This window comes from Schistocerca cancellata, unplaced genomic scaffold, assembly GCF_023864275.1.
Source record: "Schistocerca cancellata isolate TAMUIC-IGC-003103 unplaced genomic scaffold, iqSchCanc2.1 HiC_scaffold_838, whole genome shotgun sequence".
Classification (NCBI taxonomy): Eukaryota; Metazoa; Arthropoda; class Insecta; order Orthoptera; family Acrididae; genus Schistocerca; species Schistocerca cancellata.
In genome coordinates, this window is record NW_026046849.1 from 97,501 (window position 1) to 102,500 (window position 5,000).

The 5,000-nt window shown below is 62.6% G+C and overlaps 1 pseudogene; it reads right to left on the reverse strand.

The window, feature by feature from the left end:
- The window catches only part of LOC126146969 (large subunit ribosomal RNA), a 7,930-nt pseudogene that overhangs the window by 1,942 nt on the left and 988 nt on the right, over window positions 1-5,000 (reverse strand).

Genomic DNA, 5,000 nt, shown 5'->3' on the forward strand with positions numbered 1-5,000 from the left:
GTCAGGCTTGCGAATTCCCTCAGGTGTTCGTAGGTGGGGCTTCACAGAGACATTGAAGCCCCTCTGCGCGAGTCCACGGGCGACATAACGCACAATCGCGTCATGCCGTTTGACCCGGGACCCGTGCGTCCTAAAGCAAGCCTGTAACACGTGGTTGGCGGTCTCCACGGCCTGGCAGCCCGCGCGGCATCTGGTGTCCGCCTCCCGCCCGCGACTGCGCCGTGCCTTCGTGGGGAAGGCGTTGATGCGGGCGCGGAGGGCGTCGATGAAGTTACGCCCAGATAGCAGGCGACTGGTGTCGGCGACCCACTGGTGTTGCCCCTTGACGGCGGCGGAAGATGACAGCGCCGCACCGTCAAAGGCAACATGCAGGCGTGCGGCCCACATCTCTCCAACCTGCGTCGACGATTTGAGGAGGTGGCCCTCCCACATAAGATGCCGCTCCAGCACCTCGACCTCACGCTGCACCTCGTCCCGGCCTGCACCGTCGGAGGCTGGCCCTATCCTCTTCAAAGCCAGGAGACGGGACCGGCGGAGAGTTAGCCCCATCCATCGGCATGATGGGATGCCGAGGCCTCCCTGGGCTACAGGAGCATGGAAGTAGCCCAGGGGAGTGTCCGCCGGAAGGCGGAACCATCTCCTGACGGCGGCCCTGATGGTCACGTCGGCCGCTTTCAAAGCACCCACACGGGTGCGGCTGAGGGCCAGCCCATGGTACAGGCCAGGCAGAAGTACGTTGGTGAGGGCGTGGAGGCGCTGTTGCGGCTTAAGCGGAGCTCGGGAGATGACGTCCAGTTGCTCCACCAGGTGGCGTCGTGGATTGAACACGCAGCGACCAGCGGTGGAGAATTGCAGTCCCAGGTACCGGAAGGTTTCACCCACACGTAGGGCAGGCACGGTGGTATTGCCTGCCTTGAAGGTCACATCTGCGTCGACCTTCACCTTCTTGTCGCGGCCAGATGCGACTAAGGCGAGGGTGAAACACTTCCGGGCGTTGATCTGCAGCCCCAGGTGGGCGAGGGCTGCGACGGCTGCGTCGATGAGGGACTGCAAACCCCTCGCGGTCGATGCAAACAGCAGGACGTCATCTGCGAAGGCCGCAGCGTTGACTCTGCGACCTAGAATCCGAGCTCCGATGTGGGAGGGCAGTTGGCTCAAAACATAGTCCACCGCAAAATTGAAAAGGAGGGGGGAGAGGGGGTCACCCTGACGTACTCCCCTTGCCGGCTGCACGGGCACGCCCACGCCGCCGCCGCCCGCTATCACCGTCGTGCTGCCCTCGTAGCACCTTTCGACGTACTCAATAAAGCAATCCGGCAGGCCATGCGCCCTCAGCACGGGGCGGAGGGCAGCATGGTCCACCGAATCAAACGCCTTAGAGACGTCGATCGACGCCACAAAAACAGAGCGACAGGAGCGAACTGCGTCGGTGAGAGCAGTGTCCAAGATGAAGGTGTTTTCCAACATCCCATCCCGGGGGATGAATGCCCGTTGACGTTCGTCCACAGCACAAGCACGCATCAGGCGTGACGCGAGAACCTTGTGAAAGGTCCGCGCCAACACCGAGCAGACCGTAATGGGGCGAAAGTCAGCGGGGGATGTTGGTGCAGCCGTTTTGGGGAGTAGTATCGTCCGCGCGCGAAGCAGACTCTCGGGGAGGGCGCGGGCCAGGAGGAAGAGGTTCAAGAGTTTCTCCAGGACTTCGTGCGGCAGACGCCGCAGCTCCGCTGGGGTAAGGCCGTCCGGCCCGGCTGCCGACCCCCTGGGCGGCAAGGCAGCAGCGACCTCCTCACGTGTGACCGGCCCCCACAGGCACTCGGGAGCGACAGGCTCCGAGTGCGGGAGAAGGCGGTCACGGATGAAGCCGGCGGTGGAGATCGGCTTCTTGGTGAAGAGGTCCGCCCAGAAGTCCAGCAGACCGGGGATGTCAGGTGGCGGCTGCAGCAGGGTGCCGTCCAGCAGGCCACGCACGCAACGCGCACGCGACCTGCGGAAGGCGTCCTGCGTCCGCGCGTACTCCCAACGGCGCCGCTTGCGCTTCTGCAGCGGCGGGGCGGCAGGCGGCCGCTTGGATGGTTGGCGCGGCCGCTGTGTCCTGGTACTCGTCCTCTCCCTCCTGGACCCGACCGACGCAAGGGCATCCGGGAGCATGCCCAGGATGACCTCAGGCGGCGTACCCCGCCCCAGACCAACAACTCGGTCCAGGGCAGAGAAACGCTGGGCGGAAGCAGGCAGCTCCGCGAGATGCTCCCAGATGGCGGCGTCAGTCGGCCCCTCCGCAGGCGGCCCGGTGGTGTCGGCCGCGAAGTCCGCAGCTGCGTCGTCGGACGGCGCAGCGCCATCGCCCGCGTCAGGCGGCTGCGTCCCCGCTCCCCGGCGGGACGCCGGCTCTTCCCCCCGACCGATCTCAAGTGCCTCCATGAATTCGCGGACAAGCTGCTTGTGGGCAGCTTGCCGCCGTCGGCACTTGATTGCCTCAAGCGTTCGGTCGGGGAACATCCTAATCAGCTCTTGGTTGACAAAGAAGAACCGAGCGTCCCTCTCAAGGAACAGTTCCGCCTCCGCTTTGGCGAGCGAAAGGACTTCTTCTTCCGTCCACCTCGCGCGGTGCCTCTCCGTGATGATCTCCGCGTTGGTGGCCGCCAGGTGTTGGCGGCGGCGGTGGACCCCGAGGCCGTTCTTGGTCGTAAATGTGCGGTGGCACTCTCTGCAGGCAAATGTAGCTACACAATCCATCGGATTCTCGACTCGGCCGGTTGGCCGGATAGGTGCTGGGGTAGCTGGGGTGGCACCTTCAGCGGAAGGGCCACCTTTTCTTCTCTCTTCTGTGCTGCCCCCAACTATAAAGGGATAATGCGAGGGGGGGCTGGTAACCCCCCCAAGCCCCTGGTGCGGTCTTCCACTCTGCGAAATCAGCGGGCCCACGTGAAGGGGAGAAGACCGCAGGAGAGGAGAGGCTAAGAGGGCTAGGCCCATGTATTGCGCATCACTCCCCCAGTAGCTACAACCCAAGGAAGGCACCTCGCAGCAGCAGCACGACTACATCAAGACCCTGCTTCGAGAAGCCGAGTCCGGATGCAGCCACACCGCCGCTACTTGGCCGCCTTAAGAGAGTCATAGTTACTCCCGCCGTTTACCCGCGCTTGCTTGAATTTCTTCACGTTGACATTCAGAGCACTGGGCAGAAATCACATTGCGTCAACACCCGCTAGGGCCATCGCAATGCTTTGTTTTAATTAGACAGTCGGATTCCCCCAGTCCGTGCCAGTTCTGAGTTGATCGTTGAATGGCGGCCGAAGAGAATCCGCGCACCCGCGCGCCCCCGGAGGAGCACGCTAAGGCGGACGCGGCCTCGCAGCAAGGAAGATCCGTGGGAGGCCAAGGCACGGGACCGAGCTCGGATCCTGCGCGCAGGTTGAAGCACCGGGGCACGAACGCCGCGCAGGCGCGCGCATCCTGCACCGCCGGCCAGCACGAGGCCAACCAACGGCGAGAGCAGACCACGCCCGCGCTAAACGCCCGCACTTACCGGCACCCCTACGGCACTCACCTCGCCCAGGCCCGGCACGTTAGCGCTGACCCACTTCCCGACCAAGCCCGACACGCCCCGATCCTCAGAGCCAATCCTTATCCCGAAGTTACGGATCCAATTTGCCGACTTCCCTTACCTACATTATTCTATCGACTAGAGGCTCTTCACCTTGGAGACCTGCTGCGGATATGGGTACGAACCGGCGCGACACCTCCACGTGGCCCTCTCCCGGATTTTCAAGGTCCGAGGGGAAGATCGGGACACCGCCGCAACTGCGGTGCTCTTCGCGTTCCAAACCCTATCTCCCTGCTAGAGGATTCCAGGGAACTCGAACGCTCATGCAGAAAAGAAAACTCTTCCCCGATCTCCCGACGGCGTCTCCGGGTCCTTTTGGGTTACCCCGACGAGCATCTCTAAAAGAGGGGCCCGACTTGTATCGGTTCCGCTGCCGGGTTCCGGAATAGGAACCGGATTCCCTTTCGCCCAACGGGGGCCAGCACAAAGTGCATCATGCTATGACGGCCCCCATCAACATCGGATTTCTCCTAGGGCTTAGGATCGACTGACTCGTGTGCAACGGCTGTTCACACGAAACCCTTCTCCGCGTCAGCCCTCCAGGGCCTCGCTGGAGTATTTGCTACTACCACCAAGATCTGCACCGACGGCGGCTCCAGGCAGGCTCACGCCCAGACCCTTCTGCGCCCACCGCCGCGACCCTCCTACTCGTCAGGGCTTCGCGGCCGGCCGCAAGGACCGGCCATGACTGCCAGACTGACGGCCGAGTATAGGCACGACGCTTCAGCGCCATCCATTTTCAGGGCTAGTTGCTTCGGCAGGTGAGTTGTTACACACTCCTTAGCGGATTCCGACTTCCATGGCCACCGTCCTGCTGTCTTAAGCAACCAACGCCTTTCATGGTTTCCCATGAGCGTCGATTCGGGCGCCTTAACTCGGCGTTTGGTTCATCCCACAGCGCCAGTTCTGCTTACCAAAAGTGGCCCACTTGGCACTCCGATCCGAGTCGTTTGCTCGCGGCTTCAGCATATCAAGCAAGCCGGAGATCTCACCCATTTAAAGTTTGAGAATAGGTTGAGGTCGTTTCGGCCCCAAGGCCTCTAATCATTCGCTTTACCGGATGAGACTCGTACGAGCACCAGCTATCCTGAGGGAAACTTCGGAGGGAACCAGCTACTAGATGGTTCGATTAGTCTTTCGCCCCTATACCCAGCTCCGACGATCGATTTGCACGTCAGAATCGCTACGGACCTCCATCAGGGTTTCCCCTGACTTCGTCCTGGCCAGGCATAGTTCACCATCTTTCGGGTCCCAACGTGTACGCTCTAGGTGCGCCTCACCTCGCAATGAGGACGAGACGCCCCGGGAGTGCGGAGGCCGCCGCCCCGTGAAGGGCGGGGAAGCCCCATCCTCCCTCGGCCCGCGCAAGGCGAGACCTTCACTTTCATTACGC